At 38.2% G+C, this 21,250-nt stretch overlaps 1 protein-coding gene across 7 annotated transcripts in view; it reads right to left on the bottom strand.

Moving 5' to 3' along the window:
• The window catches only part of B3galt1 (beta-1,3-galactosyltransferase 1), a 557,516-nt gene that overhangs the window by 84,165 nt on the left and 452,101 nt on the right, over nucleotides 1–21,250 (bottom strand). Inside the window, exon 1 of one of the 7 annotated variants that reach the window (XM_047542784.1) lies at nucleotides 17,995–18,138. The exons of the other annotated variants lie outside the window; for them this stretch is intronic. The gene's annotated coding sequence lies outside the window, so the exon portion shown is untranslated. Of the gene's footprint in view, nucleotides 1–17,994; nucleotides 18,139–21,250 lie in introns of those variants that run through there. 7 annotated transcript variants of the gene reach the window in all.

Genomic DNA, 21,250 nt, shown 5'->3' with positions numbered 1-21,250 from the left:
TTACATGCCAACTTGAATGGGCTGAGGGATGCCAGATAACTGGTCAAACATTTTTTTGGTGTGTGTTTATGAGGGTGTTCCTGGTAACCTAAATTCCAATGAATTGCTAGGTTTCTCTTCTACCTAGAAAGTTAGCAAATATATGAGACTTTTCTACATGGCTGAAGTTTCTACAGTAAGATTTATTCCCCTGACTTATGTTTCATTTCCTAGAAGTAATGAATAGAAATAATGCTAGGAGATTCAGGTGTCATTGGTGAGTTCAGATCACTGAATTTTACATGATCCTCCTGTCATTCACAAATCCTTTCTTTGACACTGGTTTCAACTTTGATTTCCCATTGATAGGTTTGTCAGACCAAGTTATATGCACCTTCCTTCCTTGCATACAGAACAAGTAGGTAGAAAGATCTTTAATACATCAGCAGTCTAAGGGAGCCAGTTCATTTTGCATCCTGCCTACTAGGGTTGAGGGAAGAATTCCTTTTAAATACCTTGGAATATTTAGGAAAACCATATCTTCCCTCACTGTTGGACACAGGAGGCTGCCCAGAGAGCTGGCTGCATGGTAAAGGACATATTGCCACTTGGTCACAAGGTGTTATTCACTTCTCTGTACTAATAGTTAGCAGCAGAGTTTGAATGTTTGTGAAAGATCCTTAGCCAAAGTATGAGGAATCTCTCAAGAGGTTTCATCAGTAAATAATGCACTTTAGATATGGAAAGGCAATGTCCCCAGTTTGATAAGTCTACCCCTACCTGATGAAGAAAATGCATTTTCTAAGATGTATCATCTGAGTTTAATCTTGGGGTTTAATGAATCTTTTTGTGTATGTATTATCTAGTCAGATTTGGTATCCTGTTATTTTGACATGACAGCATATTTTCTCCATATATTCATGATTTTCTTTAAAAAACTTTTTTTTAAGTTGTCAATGGACCTTTTATTTAATTTCTTTATGTGTGGTGCTGAGTGTAAAACCCAGGTCCTCACACATGCCAGGCAAGTGCTCTACCACTGAGCCACAACTCCTGCCCATGATTTTCTTTTTAAATTTAGTTAAACTAAGGCAAGTCAAATAAGAAAAGAGTAATGTTCATTTGGTCAAATAGGCAAATTCTAGTTATAAACACAGTTGTTTAGAAACAAAACCATTTGGAATTACCTTGTATCAAGCACAGGAGATTTATTAAACATTCTTATTTCTCTGTAAGCAAAATGTCATTTATTTCAACTGGTCTTGACACACTTACACCTGAAGGGCTCCCACTTCCTTTTGGACTCGCACATTTTCTGGAGCTCCATGTGCAATGAAAGGGTCTCAAACTGGGCCTCTGTTTTCCCTCAATGTAACTGTTCGTCTTCCATTTGCACACATGCAAACGACAATGTACACAGTCAGCCAGGTAGTAATTCCATGGCGAATTATGAATTGCAAGGCAGACCAACTGCAGGTGGTCATCACCCTCACACCCTTCTGGGTCTGCAGGCTGCATTTATAGTTAAGCTACTTCCCAGGATAATTGAGTCTGGTGACCTCAGAACTGGAAGGAATACCTGTTCTTTCCAGAAAGACAGTGAGAACCGGCTTTTGAAGTGAATAAAGATTTTGTTTTCTACATTATCTGGTGATGGGTTACTCAAAAGCAGGGGTGCTAGCCATACCTAAAGAAATAAGTTATATTATTCTATCCCTAACTGGCTTTTCCTGGCCTTTGTAAAGCAAGGACCACCAAACCTTCTTGGTTCAGATCCAAATAGTCATTGTATCAGCATAGATCAAGTTTCAGTGCAGAAAGTCATTAGTTATTTTCATATCCTCATGTTCTAATACATTTGGGGCTGAAGGAAAGCAGTGTGTGGAGTCTTTCCTTATTTGTATTCATTATTTGCTCTCTTATGTTTTAGGCCCTTTAGCTAATTTGGAATAAATCAGGAAATAATTGTTTTATGTTTTTTTCTCTGCAAAAAGTGTGTTTATCTAGAAACAGAATTATAAAACTCATTAAACTCTCAAAATGTATTTATTTTACATATTTATAAAAGTGAATTCAAGATGCATAAATAAAAATGAGTTTTTTTTTATTTATGCCAACCTAATTTAGACTTTTATAAAACAACAAGAAGGCAGGCTTATTTTGGGGAATAACTCATTCATGTCTTTGGGCATGAGTATGCATCTGCATACCTACACCTGGTTATGTAACTCTCCCCCAGCTGTGCAGACAACTGATACTCCATACCCTCTTATTATTAATAACTATAGTAGGAAGTGTGCACTATACCATACAATTGAAAAGGGAAAATGAGAAGCCAATTTGAAGGATTGAAATACCTTCCAGATTACTTTCTGAACATGATAATGATGACTAATGTTGGTACCCAATGAAGATTATTTGGAATTTAGGGACTTGAACAGATCAGGAGACTTTTGTGAGAACAAAGGAGCATTTGATGGTTAGCATAAGCTCCAGAGATATTTGGAGCTCTTAAACCAAAAAAGAAAGAAAGGAAAAAAAAAAAGATAACATTCTGTTGCAACAAATCTCGCTGTTGAAAATAGAGATAATTGTATATTTAAATGCAGGCTGCTCGTTCCCAGAGCACTTCAAACTTGAGACATGTATATTGCATGTCTTTTACACATTCAGTGATTTCATTTCCCAAAGCACCTCCTATCTTTCCATGTAAATGTCTCCTGGCCATGTTTTATTCTACTTTTAATCCTGTGTAAGCACCCTCAGAATGGGAACTCCTTGTCTTCAGGACATGACACAGCTCAGGTTTTCCTTTGCTTTTCTTAAGACTATTTAGGACTTTTCTGTATGTGCTGGAGATGAATCCAGTGATTAAAACTCTTTCTGTTTTCAAAAACACAAAAACCTTAGCTTCTATTTTTCACACACCTGAGCAGTTTTACCAGAGATCTTAAAATGACTCTGTTGGATGTACAGTAGGTTATAGGGAAGGAAAAGCAGACCATAACTTGTCTCCTCTTTTGTGTTCACAGATGTCATCCAGCCTCTGCTTTTTAACATTTGTAGCTACCACATACATTCCAAAATGGTTATTTAATTTTATTGATAAACTTATTAAGACAAAGTTATTCCTTTATGCCCATCTAATCACTAGCAGTAGAAAGAGTCAGCTAAAGGTTATAAAACTGTTCATTTCTCCAATCTTTGCTTCCATAAAAATTTTCAGCATTTATTTTATAATTCAAGATAGAGCAGGGCACAGTAACTCATGCTCGTGATCCCAGTGGCTTGGGAGGCTGAGATAGGAGGATTGCAAATTCAAAGCCACCCCCAGCAACTTAGTGAGGCTCTCAGCAACTCAGCAAGACACTGTCTGAAAATAAAAAATAAAAAAATGGGCTGAGGATGTGGCTCAGTAGTTGAAAGCCCTTGGGCTCAAGTCCTGGTACCCAAACAAAGAAACATATAAACAAAAAAAGAGTCTGCATAATTATTCACTCAGCACTTTCAGAGTGGCTAATATACTATAGGAAGTCTGGGTACTTGGTAAGTGTTCACTGTTTTGAAGTGCTTTGACTATAAATGCAGTTTAATAATTATGAAATCCAGAGGTCACAAGGGAATACATATGAGCATCCTCTATGAAGGAAAAATGCATTTTATTAACAGATGCAATTTTTCTTCATGGCTGATGTGTTTCAGGTTTACTCACCCTCTGGGCAAGAATGATAGCAACTGTTTGAAACTCTCAACTGTAACTGAATTCTTTTTGTGCTCTAAAGCAAGCAGTTTGGGGCAAAAAATTCGATTTTACAGAAGAATCTTTCCTGTGAGATTCTTATTGTTTTTTTCAGTATTTCAATCTTAAGTTAGCTAAATGGCACCAGCTAAAAGCCTTCACATGCCTGTTACACTCATTAAATTCCATGTTTACAATTGTGTGGATATTTAAGTGAAAATGAAACAGGTGTATTGAAATAGGCGGGAAATCACAATCTAGAACTTGTTTGTTTTTGAATTAACATATTATGGCATAATTATATAATTATTCATTATATACTTTATATTTACATTTTATAGTTAAGGTACACACTCAAAAAACTTAATTGAGTAATATACCACTTATGGTAACTTTGAAATACTATTTGAATATTTATTATTTTCCCAGGATTGAAAGCTTAGGACTTAATGAGTTAACCAAAATCCCTCTCCAAGTTCTCATGAAAACTTTGGTGGTACTTTTCTTCAGAAAGAAGTCTGGACCCATCCCAAAGTCTAGTGTGAAAGGACTCTCTCCCCAAAAGCATATAAATAAATCACTAAGTAAGAAACAACTATCTTCTTAAATTTTCCCTTTTCAATTCATTAGTGCTTCTTCTTCTTCTTCTTCTTCTTCTTCTTCTTATTATTATTATTATTATTGGTCTGGACTTCTTTTGCATGCACACAGTCATTTCTTTCTTTAAAGTTGTATTAAAACTTCTAGGCCATTGGGTTGACCTAAGTAGACAGGATAGGAACCTGCTCCCAAGGAAGAAGATTCATTTTTATTCTTCTGGAATTTCTGAAGTTATAATCTTAGCTTTGCATGAGACTGTAAAACTTCTCTCCAAAGGTACCTACAATTAATTGCACAGGAATCACAGTATTCATTGGAAATGCCATATTCTTGGTCTACTAATTTCATATATTGGTATTATTTTAATGAATTTACATGAAAATATTTTTTAAATTCTTATTTTCATCTCAAGTATCAAATGACATGTCATTGTGTTAAGCACTTTAAGGGAATAAAAGTGAAACATTTGAAATCAAAGCAAAGAGGTTGAAATTACCAGGTGGTGGTTACAGGGATGTTCAGTTTTAAATTTCTTGTTGAATGTGTTTATATGAATGTATACAAATATGGATGTGTCTGTGTGTATTGCATTATCCCATATGGACGTTTATTTTAATTAAAAAAGGAAAAAAATTTGAATTCTTGGAAAATTTCCCTTTTGAATTTCGGATTTCTTAATCCTTCAAAGTTCAATTCAACTAACATTTATTGTGTGTCTATTGTATGCCAGGCATTGTGGTAGGGAATCAATAAGGAACAAAAGGAAAGTTGTTTAGCATTTGGATAGGTAACAAATATGACAGCCTATGAGAGGAGACCCTGTACCCCCCACCTTTTAATTTTTTTTCAGACAGGGCCTCAATAAGTTGCCCAGGCTAGTCTCAAACCAGCAATACTCCTGCCTCAGCTTCCTGAGTTGCTGGGATTACAAGAGTGTGCCACAAACTCAGCTTTCCTTAAATACTTTGAGTGTATTGGTAGGACTTTTTATTCTATGAAGATGTTAGAAGTGGGAGAGACTCAATCTCTTTTATTTCCAGATGGGGGACTGCATTTCTTTGGAAATATTGGACCTCTGAACAAAGAACCAGAAAGATGCCTATGAAATACCAGGGGTTTGGGTGCCCAGGTTAGTTACAGATCTTTGGAGCGTTGGCTCAATGCCCTGGGTTCCCTTTCACACAATGTCACCTCTTCCCTTCAAATATCCAGCTGACAAATGTAAAAATACCTTGATTCTCAGTATCACAAAACACTACCATAAGGATGAATAAAATTAAGTAAATGCAAACATAAGGAAATGGAAAATGCAGTGAATCTACTGATCTGATGTGTATTACTTCTAGGAAGATGTGCCCAACCTATAATTTTATTTCTAACTTTTATAAATGTACTCCTTTTTCATGAATGTCATTTCTCCAGAGAGGGAGATCTGATAATGGCAAGAGAACAATGTTCTGAGGGAAATAGTACTTTGTATCAATCCAACCTCATAATTTGAAAATCCATTTTTTGTTCTGTTTCAGAACCAAAAACTGCCTCTTAAGTTCAAACTTGAACTTTTTTTTTGCATTATTTATTTTTTACTTGTATTTTGTATTATTTATTTGTTTTGTGTTATTACAAAAAAGGTATGGATAACAGGGAGAAGTATCACCATGTGATGACTTTCAAAAGTGTTTTCAATTCCTCTTTCATTAGAGACTGGGAACCATGCTGCCAAAGAATGCACCTTAGATCTCAGGGAACTTAAGGTCAAAGAGGCACACATGACATTGAATTATAAGGCGCCCTGCTGCACTTTTTGTTCAAAAGTGCTGCATCTCAAATCTTGCCTCCAATGTGTGCAACTAGTGTCAACTAGTAAAAGTGTTATGAACTCTGCATGAATGCCAGGGACATGGGTGACTTCTGTGTTCCCTTATTCTTCCTTTTGTACAATTTGAAACCATTGTCATTATATTCATTATGCATCCTAATGCATACTACAAAAAATAAGTGTTCTGTTTATTAGATAGCTTAACAAAGTAATGAAGAAGCCAAGGTCTTTCAAGGGTCAATCAACTGCTCTTCTTTGGATCTATGTCTTAAATATATAAGGTAAAATTGATCTTATTAATCAAAGATAGTTATTTATGCATAAAAGGAAGATGGTAAGAAGTACAAAAAGTTGAGCACTTTTTATCTCAGAAAAATAAAATGGCGAAAGTGATGCCTGAGTTCTAGCAGATCTTCCTTGTCATTTTAATGCATTGCACTGTCCCTGATCATCTACTTGCTCAGCATGTTGCCCGTAGTAGCTTGGCCTGACTATGACAGAGGACAATTGCTGCCATGACACCTAGCTCCTTCATTCATCAAAACAATTTGTTTTCCCACACCCAGGGTCCTTATATTCTGGGTGATTCACAGAAACCTCACTGCCATCATGATTCTGGTCATATTAACAGTACAAATTGTGACCTCTAGTTAAAAATTAGTTCTGTTCGTTTATTATGAAAAAAGGACATTTTACTTCAATCAGAAGTTTAGACAAGAGTAAGTTTTCCCTATCTGGTCTAAGACAATTACAGAGCAAAACCAAATCTTTGTGGCTATCAGTTTTGTGTTTAACTTTTCATGTGATGCAAACTAAGTGTGGGTGTATCCTAAAATGAACTTTCCTCCTCTAACAACCTTCTTCGTTGATATTTAGACTTTCAAACTAGTACCCTGAGTTGAGACTCCAACAAGGAAGAAAAACTTGTGCTAAATAAATCCAAGAGCATCGTCATGTATTTTTCATACTGTTTTCCCTAAGAGCAGTTAAACTTAAGTAAACAAACCCTCAAAATGGTGGCTCAGCAATAATAACATCCAGAAAGGCCTAGAAGAACACAAAATCAATGCAAATCTATAGAAACTCTGACCTCTCCCATTACAACAGGAGATGCACTTTGCAACTACTGGAGTTGTTTACCACAGATGTGGCTGCAGTTGCCCTTTAATACATTGTATACCTCCACGGTTGCCTCTGGTCTCCTGTCAAACCCCAGGAGAGAAGCTGCAACAGCTTGGGATGCCACAGGGCAAAAAGCACTCCTGTGTCCATAGTTTCAGCCTCAACCCTCCCAACAACTGGTTTGGTCCTAACAACTAGCTCCTAGTAGAGGCTTCTCTGATCCCCACTCTATCCTTTTTCTCCTTCCAAGACACTTTATGGATATTTTCATTTTAGCATTTAGGTTACCTTGGAAAATACATGGATGTTCTTCTGCAGGATCTATGTTAAATGATTTATGTATGAATTTATAAATCATAGCAACATCCAAGTAAGGGATTATTGTTCCCATATTCCGATTCTCATGAAGCACCAGGTTGTGTGGCTGTGGAATCCATTTCCTAGATGCTATGGTTTGAATGTGTCCCCCCAAAGTTCATGTGTTGATGACTTAATTCCTAAATCTGGCAGGGTTGGGAGGTGGGCCAAATGGAAGGTATTTTTTTTTTTTATTGTTGTTGTTGTTCTAATTAGTTATACATGACAGCAGAATGAATTTTGACACATCATACATAAATGGAGTATAACTTCTCATTGGTTGTACATGATGTAGAGTTAACACAGGTCATGTAATCATATATGTACATAGGGTAACAATATCTGATTCATTCTATCCTTCCCACCCCTGTATACCCTCCCCTCTCTTCACTCCCCATATCTGATCCAAAGTACCTCTATTCTTCTCTACCCCATCTCCCCTTATTGTGAATTAGCATCTGCATATCAGAGAAAATATTCAGTCTTTGGTTCTTTGAGATTGTCTTATTTCACTTAGCATGATATTCTCCAGTATGGAAGGGTTTTCTTGGTGGGGGTTAAGCCCTCCTGAACGGGTTGATGCCTTCCTTTCAGGAATGGGTTAGTTTTGCAGGAGTTTGGTTCCCTTTTGTGCCTTGTGTATGTGCTCTCTCTCCTTTTTTGACTTCCACCATGGTATGAAGTAGCAAGAGGCCCTTACCAGCTACCTGATTTTAGACTTCCTGGGTTCCAGAACCATAAGCCAAAATAAATGTCTTTCTTTCTTAAATTACTCAGTCTTAGACAGTTCATGACAGAAACTAAATTGATTAAGATGCTGCCACTTCCCTGTATTTTCCGAGTGCAAAGCCCTACTGTACAAATGAGGAAACTGAAGCTTAGGTAACCGGTCACTTGACTGGTAAGTAGAAAAATTCATGATTTGAACTGGTATCCAAAGCCTATGCTCTTAGCTACTGTCATAGGCTGTTATTTCATGGGCATCTAGAGATCAGGGATCAGGGATCAGGCCACATTCTTTCAGAAATGCTGCTGTGGGTTTTATTCAATCAATCTCTCTTCTGTGTTGTGCAGTGTTGGCATTTAGCAGTTGTTTTCTGGTTTGTACTAATTTTCCATAGAAGTCTATTATTCCAAACCAAAAGCAAAAGTCTAGCCTACAGCCAGTTGGTCATTCAGGAGACATTTTTGGAGAAATTAATTTTTGTTCTTTGTTGGAGGAAAAGTACTATAAGGCTGAGAACCAACCACACCCAAAGTTTCTTTTAGTACAGAGTGCTATGTCCAAGAGGACTTATTTGGTCCAGGGAACACAGTTACCCTGAACCAGAGCTGGCTGGTCAGAGATATGGCCTCCTATATACCAGTCAGTGGCTTCCAAGATGACTTGATATAGGTGCTACTGTAATAATTAAGTTAAGCATATCCTCCCTCTTTGAGAAATTGAATGTAAGGCATACAGAGAAAGTGCTGATGCCAAGAGATACACAGGAAAAAAATGCACTGAACAGGCCAAGAGATAATAATGGAAGATGTGATACAATGGGTTTTCGGGCAGACAGCAGAGCAACAGTAGGGACAGAAGCAGAGGCAGCTAAGTCAGAGAGGAGGCTGGAGTCACTGTTTCATCCACAGAGGTGCTATAGAGTCCCCAGGAAATATTCAGTTCTCCATGAAATGCCAGGCTGCAAGCTGCAAGCTGCTGTGGGTTCCTCCTGGGCTTGCTTGCTTACTTTCTGTCCCCAGCACTAAGGTCATCTCAGAATGTCTCAGAACTGGGACAAGGAGGGGTGGGAGCTGGAGGTAAAAAAATAGTTATAAAAACATATGATCCCTGTCTTTGAGGAGTTATGATCTAATGAGGTAGAAGAGATACTCACAGGTGATTATAATCTAATACTGAGTATGCTCGGGACTGGTTGGATGATCTCTCTAAGGCTCTCTCAAAGGGACTCCTGGGACATTGTTATATGTTCTTATTACAGTTTTATTTGACAGAGCTGGAAATGGAGGAAAAGGGGAGGAAGGGAAAGGGTGGAATCTGGGATGACTTTAAAAAAAAAAGAAACCTATTATAATTCTACTCCCATTTGAATTCATATATTTCAGTAATTGCCTGCAGTGCTAAAAGAGAAGCTAACCTTTTTCTTAATATCATGTTTAATAAAAACTATCTCTTAGTATATTTTGAGTGAGTTCAGTGCTCATTAGAGTGAGGGACAAATAGCAAATGAGTTACAGCAGTGCATAATGAAGAGGCAATCCGTGACGGCTGCTTTATCCTGAGCCAGGAAATTTGCTCCTTGCCTTGACTTGGGGGGACTAGAATCATATACAGAACTGTAAGCTGACTTTATGAGATGCAGCCCGGATGTTCCAGTGCTAACTCTGGCCCACAGTTAAAAGGTAAATAGGAAATCAAATTAAATCAACCACAGACTGATTTTTAAACATACAAGACCTAGGCAGCAAAAGGGCCCCTTTCTTTTTCAGATTGCATTAGTCCTGTCCTTAGATTATGATGGAGATGGCCACATTCTTTCAGAAAGTTAACTAGTCAATTTTTTCCCCACCCATGACCATGCTACCTATACTGGAAGAAACCTGAAGTCACTGAAGGGCAGCTTTAAGGAACAGTGGATTTTGTCACCCTGAACCCCCATGGTCACAGGAGATGCAGAGTTGGCCTAGAATGTAACGATTTTGTCTGGGTGGGTAGACTAAGGGCCTATTATACATAGCCCATTATTACACTGAACTGAGCAGGCCACAAAATTATTTCCTTCAACCTAATAATAGCTTACACTTCGTGAATGCTTAAAGGGTGCCAGGCTCCTTCAGGCATGTCTTCTTCCTTATAGCTTTCTCCAAGGTAGTGGATGATAATAACTATTATTAGTCCCATATTACAGATGAGGAGAAGGATGCTTGAGAGAATAAGGACCTTGTCCCAAAGTAGATGTCTGAAAAGTGGTGGTGAGATGGGATTTGAACCTGCTCATTTAGATTTGAGGAGCCCCTCTATTTATTGCTACAATCCACTCCCTCCCAACATTAGAAAGAGACATTTCACTCTCTTACAAAGAGAATGGGGTGAAACATGTAAGTGTTTAGCTTTTGCAATAAATGCCAGTAAATTGACCCATCCTTCCGGTTGAATTCTACTCAAACTCCAAGCTTCTCTTGGACAGTCACATAGTTTCTTTCTTTTTCCGCCTCTTAAATTCTTCTCCTGCAGTGATTATGTTTTTTCCTCTCTGCAGAGCTTTCTGGTTGAAACACAACAACAGAGAGCAGTGATGTGAAATGATTTCTTCCACCCCGCAAAGCTTAGTCAGTCACTAGCTTAGCCCACAGTAAAGCAATGTATATTTCAAATTCCCTTCCTGGTGTAGCTAAAGTCTGCTGTTTTGCTGACAGAGCCAAAATTAATTAGAGATGATAACATAATAGAACAATATTGATTGTAGTATATCACCAAGAAGTGTTGGTCTGTGTTAATTAACATGACTCAGCATCAACACTCAGTATATTTACATACAATCAGCATGGGTGTTTGTCTACATAGGCCAATATATTTTTCGGTAGCAGCAGAACTCAATTCAGAAATGATTCTTATGTTCAGTGATGGTATATATTATATCTCTACCTGGTCCTTGCCCACCACAAACATATTGGTGATCTCACTGCCTCCATATTGGATGATTCAAAACCTAATATATAGCCTTTGTAAAATCTAGGCATTTGGAAGTAGGATAATAGAAGTTGTTGTGTACAATGAATCAAATTGTAGTGTGTAAAAATTAAAAAAAAAAAAAAGAAGTTGTTGGTATAAATGTGAGAAGCATCCTGAAGGACAGCTTGGGAGAGGATTCCCAGGCAAATCTCACCTATTATCCCCCTTCCCCCAAAAGAATCTGAATATTTCTCTTTAGTGTTCATGTAGTTCCAATATTATGTTGCATTGCTTACAATTTCAACAATTAGGGTTTCACTTTTTAAAGATTATCAGTCTCTTTTAAAGGGCAAATATTTCTTATAAGGTTAGGGGGCTATTAACCATTTACCTACTAAATCAAATTTGTCCAAATTTCTCTTCCTTACATTTAGTTCATACCAACTGCATTTAGGAATGTGAGTTTTGATTGGAAGGGAGGGAAGGAGACAGTACATTTTGGAGTATGGAATCCTCCAGAGGGAAAGGGAGGGCCAGTTTTAGGAAGGAGAGTATGGAAGGCTCAGAAGCAATGCTCAGGAGAATAAGCAATGCAATAGCAAAACCAGGCTTGTTCTATTCAAAATTCTGCCTGGGATCATCCTTGAATCTAGGAAACAGAAAAATTCTTCATCTCTTTCTCAGGGCTTCATAAGAGCATTCTACTGCCAGACCCCAGCTGGATGTTTTATTGCCTACCCTACTCTAGCTGTGCTATGGATTAAAGGGTCTTCTGTGGGCTGGCCTGAGCCGTTAACCACAGCATGGAACATGGTTTCCAGAGGAAGCTAGATTCTGAATTATGAATGTCTGGGTCACAAATCGACCTGTCGGACAGAATCTGTTTGGAACTGGGGAGTGCCTGTGTATGGTTCTAAGCTGTACCATCACCCCACACCCTGTAATATGCTCTTCAGACATTGTTGGAGCATGTAAGTGTCATCTGAATGGAAGGCTTGAATGAATGGCATGCTTTGCCCCCAGAGCTGGAACATCTGGATGAACAGAAACTAAGTACACTATCCAGATGTTTTTAAATACTTGGTAGGGTAGGCAACCCATTTGTGTGACTGTGTTTTTATTCCTTTATTTTATCTTGGTGTTAAGTAGCTCTCATCTTTTATCTGCAGTGCTGCTTACTAAAACCTGCCTTTATTCCTGAGAAATGAAGAGTGTTGAACTCAGTGGGTGTGTTAGAGCCTGCAGGGGATTAGCGCTGGGTTCTCTTATAAGAGGTGGCCTCAGTGTGGATCAGGTGAAGGGGAGCAAGGTGAGTGGCCTGGCTATATATATTTCTTTTTATCCTTTCCTCTCTTTTGGCACTCTGAACCAGAGGCTTGATCTCGGCTCTGATTTCAGCTATTTTAAGCCTCTTAACTTTCTGTCCTCTTTCTTATATGTGTCCTATGAAACCTGATTCAAAAGTAGGAGGTACTCTGTTGTGGTTTTTCTCAAACTCTCATCAAGAGCCATCAGGCTAGAAGCACATGGGCTATTAGGCTAAATGCAGATTCCTAGGCCTTCCTAAAACTTCTACATCAGAATCACTGGAGAATAAGTTACTGGGAATCCCTTTTAAATGAACTCCCCAGATGAATCTAATGCAACACAAGAATTGCTGCCCTATAGGCTTCTTCTGAGTCAAAAGTTTCACTTTCAAAGTTTATTAACTTATAGATCCTACAAATCAACGAACATAAGGAAAACTATAAGTATCTGGGTGCTTCTGAAAATGTACTGTAAGCAAGTTAGAAGCTTGATAACAATTCATCATAGATATTTGCTCTAGAATCTATTCTTAAGCATGTCAGGCATTTTTCTATCTGAAATCTGATTTCCATAAAAGATCAATAAGGGAATACATTGCCAATATGGTATGCATTTATTATTCGATTTTTACAAAATCCTTGCTCTAAGCAATTGGCATTCAGAATAAATCATTCCTTCATCAGCTATAATAATACTTCATTGCCTTTGTTCTGAAGTATTCATTTCATATCCATTATCCCTATTGTATAAAACAGGCAGAAAACTAGCAAAGCCATGTTTATCACAGGGCAAATTGAGTGGAGAGGTGAAATGAATGTGATCTGGTAGGTCTTCCCTGAGATTAGCAACCAGAAGAGTTTATTTTTCTCTAAAGTCTCCAAATTGGTCTGTGATGAAGCAGTTTGTGTGAGCAAGGGTCTGCAATATAGAATAACACTTTCAAAATCATTGCTAAGCTAATTTGTTACAATAAAAATAATTACAAAGAAGGTTGTTTGGATTGGAGGCAAACCATTTGGTAAGTGAATCTCTGCACGTTTAACAGGAAGGGTAGAAGAGTTTTGGGGGACAGAACCTCCAAAAGATGCTGTCTCAGTGGAGACACAGGTGCTTCTGGAAGTGAAAAAGCTTTATAAAGCTTATTTTGGTGTCTGATTTCGCCTCTCTGCATGGAAAATGGGAGGATCAATGAAGACTAAGAACCTCAGAGCCCAAACCAAACCTATGCTCTGAAAATTGTATGTTTGGGTTTCTGCTGGTCAGAGATACTCCTGCCTTTGCATGACTTTGGTCTAAGAGCCACCCCAGACTGAGGTGCCCAAGACTCACTAGCAGTTTCTACTGAGGGACATGATTCTGGGCATTGCTTTATTCTGGACATGTGTGAGTAGACTTCGCTATTACCTTCGTTTCACTATATTTTTCTTTATTTAAAATGATTGCTGCTCAGATTCCTACATTTCAATACACTCATTTGTATTGTTGCATTTGGGTTCTCACTTTCCGTGGTATTATGGTTTGGATGTGAGGTGTTTCCCAAAAGCCTTCAATGTAAGAAGGTTTAGAGGTGAAAAGATTGGTTATGAAAGCCTTAACCCAATTAGTGAGTTAATCCCCTGATAGGGATTAACTGAGTGGTAAGTGAAGGCAGGTAGGGTGAGGCTGGAAGATGTGGGTCAGGGGGTATGCCTTTTGGGTATACTCAACAAGAGATATGTTGTACCTCTATCATCTTGTGAGCTGCTTCCCTCTGTCACAGCTTCTGCCCTGATGTTCAGCCTTACCCCAAGTCTCAAGGAATGGAGTTGGCTGTCTATGGATCAAAACCTCTGAAACTGTGAGCCCCCAAATAAACATTTCCTCCTTAAAATTGTTCTTATCAGGTCTTTTAGTCACAACAGCAAAAAAGCTGACTATAACACATGGCAAATGCTCCTCTCTCCAATGTTTTGCATGCACTAGGACCTTTGTCAATGCTGGCAAGCTGCTCTGAATGTGATTATTTTCCAGAAATCAGGAGGTGAGTGTTCTAACTGGCTCTTATCCATACCCACTCTTCACATATAGATTTATCCTTGCTGTTGAGGTTGTTCAGTACAATTAGTGTTGTGAGAATTGAGCTAGCTATCCTGTCTCTCCCGGCTCACTTAGGAGATGCCACAGTTTGATTATCTCAAAATCAGTTCCTCTACATCTACAGCTCCTCAGATGTGGTTGTAAGAGAGCCATGTGACTAAGGTGTCAGTTCTCTTGTTTCCAACTATTATGGGATTCTAAGTTAAGGTGTGTGTGTGTGTGTGTGTGTGTGTGTGTGTGTGTGTGTTTTCTTTTTAGAAATCTGTTCAACAAGGAGATATTAATTTCTTGGAACCAGGGTACACTTTTCCTTCCAGGCAAATCTTATCTGGAGAAGCCACTAATTGTGATGTTAAAGGGGGCTATTATTCTGTAGGATGGGAAAGACTGCATTTTATTAAAGAGCAAATAGAGTATCTCTTTTTGTAAAGTCTACACTAAATCTATATAAATGGTGCACAAAGTCACGTGGGTCTCCTTGTGGCTATAAAAGCAAAATGCTTTACATTTATATTGCCTTTATAAAATTAATATCAAGTATTTTCCTTTACTTTCACTTGTCATAAAAAGTAGAAATGCTTTTTTGAGTGTTTAAATATACACATAAGGTTAAAAGTATTATTCTCCTTACTTTCTAAAGTAGTCTACATTACAATAATTCATCTTAACTTGAAATGTCTACTGTACATAATACCTTTTATGCTGTTCTTTGTTTCCACTTTTCATCTTGAAAATGGTTCAATGTCCAAGTCAAATTCTCACTGCATCTCTTAAACTCTTCTCACAATGTAAAAGTTCTTTATGTGTAAAAAAAAAAAAAAAGTAGACAATATGACTTTCTGTAGATAAGATTCTCATGGAACAATGCAGTATTAGGCAAAGTCTTTGATTTTCCTGTGGAAGTACAAGTGAGACTTTATCAAAAAAGTGTCCATTTCAGGCTTTTACAGTTTGGCCCTACATGAGCATAATGCCTATAGCCCTAATTCAGTCAGTGCTACATGGTTCCTGGGTCTTGATCCTCTTCCCCAGTCCCTGCAGAGGACATGCTAGCATCTACCTGATCTGTTGATCAGCAACTGGCTCATACACTCCAGAGGTGCCTTAATTAAATCTTGCTATACCCCAGGAATTTGGTGCCTGGGAAGCATTTGCCTGATAAAGTTAGCTGCTGATAACACAAGTTTCCAGTTTCTAGGTTTCTGAGTTACTCATCAATCACTCCTTGCATTTCTCTCATGTCTTTTCTTCCATCAGCTTCCCAAACTTCCTCCCACCTAACATGCATCCCTCTACCAGTCCAAAGTGGCACCTACTGAGCAGTCTGCTGTTCCTACTGGGATAGACTCTTCTCTGAACTGCCTACTAGGCCAGGGCCCAATTACCTGCGTAACTCCTACTTCCCCAAGCCCCTGGATAGATTCTTATTTGGAATGGACATAGTAGCAAAAGTAGTGACTGTCTGGAACTTCTCCCATAGTCAGATTTCCTCTTCTACTCCCACCTCAATGTGCTCACCCTGCACTTTTAATATCTGAGAGAACATAATGGTGTACAAGTATCTAGTGCCTCTGCCTGGATCTCCTTTGGTTTTCTTGGGCCTTGCACTCAAGAACTTATTGCCTAAACTCCTACAAACTTGAGCAAAGCCTTGCTGGTGTCAGGACACACTTTATTTATTTACATACTTAAAAAAAATAGGAGGCAGGATCTCCCTAAGTTGCTGAAGCTGCCCTCAAACTTGTGGTCCTCTTGCCTCAGCCTCTTGAATAGCAGGAATTACAGGTGTGCACCACTCACCTGGTTTTAGCACACATTTTAAATACCTGTTCTGTATCTAGGAACTCTAATATATTCTCTGTGTGAACGTAACAGGAAAAGGTCTCATGTCACTGTTTCTTTAGCAATGTGCCAAAATATAATCACCAGATGGTTGATATCTTTTACCAGGGGTCAGCAAACTACGTTGCACAGGCCTCATCTATTCTGCCCTCTGTTGTTTGTAAATAAAGTTTTATTTGAACACAGTCATGCTGATTTGCTCATGTTGTTTATGCCTGTTTTCGAGATGCAATAGCAGAATTGAGTAGTTGGGACAAGGACTGTATGGCTCACAAAACCAAACATATTTACCATCTGCTTCTTTACAAAAAAAGTTTACCACCCTCTCATACTCACTCATGACTTCATCTCTCTCATTAATTCTAAAGAGACTCCTACCTGAGAGGTGAGTTACAGGTACTCAGGTACCAACTTGGTTATACCTCAAATTATTTTCACCAAAGGGGATGAAACCTCTTTTCAAATTAGTAACATCTGACTGAAGATGGTATATGGAAAATTAACACAAAGCTAAATTCTAAGACTTCTAAAAGAAATGACTTTTAAAAAGGCTGCCTAGAAAGAATAAACTTGGTATGAATTATTAATAATTAGTAAGTCCAATATGAGTTTAAAAATACCAATTCTATTCCTCAGTAGGTGACCTCTTTAGAACCATTTACACTGACCACGCCCTGCTGCTAGACAAATTCAGCCTTACTGGACTGGAGAGAGAATTGGCGTTGATTTCTTCCCATGAAACTAAATATTAGGGGCTGGGATTGTGGTTCAGTGGTAGAGCACTTGCCTAGCACATGTGAGGCACTGGTTTTGATCCTCAGCACCACGTAAAAATAAATAAAACAAAGGTATTGTACCTATCTATAACTAAAAATATTAAAAAACCCAAAAAACTAAATATTACAAAAGCATACTTATAAATGTTTACCTCACGCAGGCTTGCAAATAGACAAGATAAGAAATTTTTCTTAACTTCATATGCTAAATTGAACCTGATGGAAAGAAAGCAAAACTTCCCATGTAAATTAAATGATGAATGTGCTGACGGTTTAATGCCGCAAAGTAGTGATTTTACCAGGATGCAAATAAAACTCCTGAAATTGAAGATGGCTGAAGGAAGGGGTTTTACACCCTACCACACTAAGTTTTATTTTTTCCTCTGCACTTATTAAAATAAAGGAGTCATCATTGTCAATGGGCAGAGCCCGTCACATTGCTTTTATCAAATGCAAGGAGGTGTAAATACAAACTGTAAAACAGAAGAGAAAGATCATGACTCATCGTCTGACAGCGAAGCTATTAAACATAATCAAAGCCTCAGAGTGAACTCGTGTTGCCTTTCAACACTTTGCTAAAGAACCCTTTTCACTGTAAAACTAGGATAAAATGTCACAATCTTGAAAACCACCACAGGAGAAACTTGGTTCACGGCACTTAAAACAACTTCAAGACTTCAAATGGAGCAGATTTACTTACCACAGGACAAGTCACACTGCTTTTAATCTGGACACGGGGCTTCTCAAAGTGTAATCATAAAGTGATTAAAAGTTGATCCTCCAGGACTTATCATCTGATATCTCAGGACAGATATTGGTGATTAAAATATGTAACCTATTGAATGAACAAAGCCTCACATATGTTAACAACAAAATCAATGTTCGTTGTTGCTTACGAAATACAAGGACAGTGATTTATTCTCAGGAAGTCAGTTGAACTATGAGGTAAGATACACAGTACTATATTGAGAGGTGAAAATCCTGCCCATGGCGTAGGATTCTGGGACTTGAGTGAAAGGAACAGATGGGCAGGAGGACGGGACACGTAGGTGCAAGAGGACAGACACAACAATCTGGGTGTCAACTGAAAAGAGCTTAGTGGTTTTTTGCTCAACAGTACTTCAACGCATGTGTCCTCAAGGTTAAATTGTTATAAAACATCTGTCTCTGAAAGGGTTGTGAACCAAAGGACATTTGTGATTAATCATATGAGTTCTGTGAGAGGCTTAGTCAGGACTATTTGAAAGTTGAAGTTAGTCTTTTAAGGTCAGCTGTTGGCCAGCCTCAGGAAAATAGGTGCAATTCAGCTAAGCTCGACTGTATGCTTGGACTATGTGTTACACTGCATTTTGCTTCCATTTGAATTTCTGTGCACACTCAGCATGGAACCTGGAACACAGTAGTTGCTTAATACATGTGTATGACATGAATGACTGTGAGAGTGATTTTCACTTATTACCAAGCAACACGAGGACACAAGGAGATGCTGACTTATCCAACTAAGACTGGTTTGTCTGAAAACATTCACTCAGTCTCTGGTCCAACAAATTTGACCTCCTGCATTTCTCCTGAACACTCCATGAAAGCAAGTCTCAAGTGCTAACATTTATTGTGGGGTTCAATGTCACTTAACATAGAATCCTGGCTTTGTACTCTGACTTCAATACCAGCTTCTGGCTCTTTCTCACCTGCATTTCATTGAATTTCATCTTCTGAAATTCTGAACCATGCCCTTCCACATAGTGGCCCACTTTGAACCTTCTTTTAGCCTCGATACCTTCTGCTACCTCCACTTAGATCTCTGCTCTAACCTCAAGCACTCTGGCATCTCTCAATCCCAACCCTACTGTACATGACAAGGAACATTCCTGACTCAAAAGGCACAATGTCAGAAAAAGCTTCAAAAGATATTCGAATTTCCACTTCCTTTTTTTTTATGCTTTAGAGACCTTTGGGAATTTCTAGCAGAGGTGGGAGCAGACAGTTTTTTTTTTTTTTTTAATCAATGGTAAATTTCCAAGATTTTTTTTTAGTTACTTCTCATCTCAGTGGATAATTGATGGCTTGCTTTAGGTGATCTGCATGAAAGTAACTGACACTCCCAACTGCCAATCTTTATGGCAATGGCTGAATAGTTTATTTATAACTAAAGGGTTGAGCACTATTTAACACTCAGCACACCGTATGTGTGCTTCATCTGTATTTCCCAGAGAGCTCACATCATAGTCTTAACTGGCATTATATTTATTGTTTTATTTTCTTCTTACAGCCCTTTAGTAGCTACTTGGGAACAGCTCTTTTGTATTTTTTATTCATTGTATTCCCCTGAACAATGGCAGTGAACTTTGTACAAATGAAAATACCAGAAGTACTTAACTAAATGTAAAAAGAGAACAAGGGACCATGTTCTCACCAAACATACCCAGTAATAGTTTGGTGAGATGCATATTGAAGCTCCAGAGTGAAATAAGACTTTGACCAGTTTTGTGCTTAGTTTTAGTAGTCATGATCAGAATTATTCATGTGTCAGAAACTCCTGTAAATGCAATGAACAACCTCTAGCTCCCCCCTGGCACCTTCACACTTTTGATCACCTCTAAGTTCATTTCCATGGGTGCTTTCCACTCTCCATGACTCTTGCCTTATAAGATCACAGATGAAACTATGCAGGAAACCATGTCCCCTGGGCTAGACCCATGGGGTGTTCAGGTAGCTATTGTTTTCTTTACTGTTTGGAAAGTTCACACTCAGGAGCAAGGATGAAAAAAACTGGGAATCAGATGAGTTTCTTCAACCTCTGGTTGCTTTTGTTTTCCTCCTTGCCTGCAATGGCTTCCTACTTCTCTCTGGATGGTTAGCAACCTCTTATATAGTCCTGAATCAATTTCAAACTAGATCTCTTTAGTTCTCTTTAAAATATTACTTCCAGCCTGATTCTGCTAGAAATATTCCAATACATGTATTAGTTGCATGATGTTAATGAATGATAGCAGCTTAAGGCCATTTTTTTGGCCCAAAGAGATTTGCATTTTGATAAGGGGCAATGCCCTGATCCAAAGGAATAAATCGCTAATATTAGAATTTAAGTCGTCAGGGGAAGCAAACAGGGTCAGAAAGCCTTCCCACTCCACAATATTGACTTCCTGCTCTGGTGGTGCAGGGGACCCCACTCCCACCATGCTGTCTCCCTTTATCGCCAGGGGGATCAAGAAGTTATTTAGATAGAAGTCCTAAATGCTGACACTGCTAATGTTGAGCACAGTACTCCAAGTCATTTATGGACTGGGTTAGATAGGAGTGGGGTATGGGAGGGGGAAGAAAGGACAGCAGGAAGACAGGGAGAAGGCAGCAAGATAGGGAGTGCAAGAATTATTTCCTTAATCTGAATAATTATAATATATGAAAGGTAGATAGAATTCATATGTTCTAAATAGCTCTTCTGAGATCAAAATATGTATTGATCTACTTTTTTTATTCAATTTTGGAGGAAAGGGAGACTACAAATATACATGTTCAAGGGCTAGACTACTAAATCTGATGTTAAAATTTAAAAAATTAATTTCACAGTGATAGCTTTGTATTTTAAGTTAGTACATAACAAAAAGTACTAATTTTTACAAACAGATGTCTCAGAGCTGTTTAGCAAATATTATTTGTTATTGCTAAGAATAGTGGAATAGTAGCTCCACAGTCATTATTTGCTGAAGACGGTCAGTAATAAAAGAATTTGTTCAATAACAGGAAAATTCAGCTGCACTTGCTGAACTCATGATTTTTTAGGAAGTTTTAAAAATTATTTTATTTATTTTGGAAAACAACAAATCACACACTCAAAAACCATGGTGCTGGCCTTTGATTAGGTCCCACAGACCATATTATGGATTGAAAGAAATGGTTCCAGTGGGCTTAGGAGATTATTATGCATCAAATAAATCAATTCAGTAAGCTTGCAAATC

Source organism: Sciurus carolinensis, chromosome 3 (genome assembly GCF_902686445.1).
Source record: "Sciurus carolinensis chromosome 3, mSciCar1.2, whole genome shotgun sequence".
NCBI classification, from domain to species: Eukaryota; Metazoa; Chordata; class Mammalia; order Rodentia; family Sciuridae; genus Sciurus; species Sciurus carolinensis.
The sequence above is the reverse complement of the archived record's forward strand: the minus strand, read 5'-3'. Positions and strand labels throughout refer to the sequence as shown.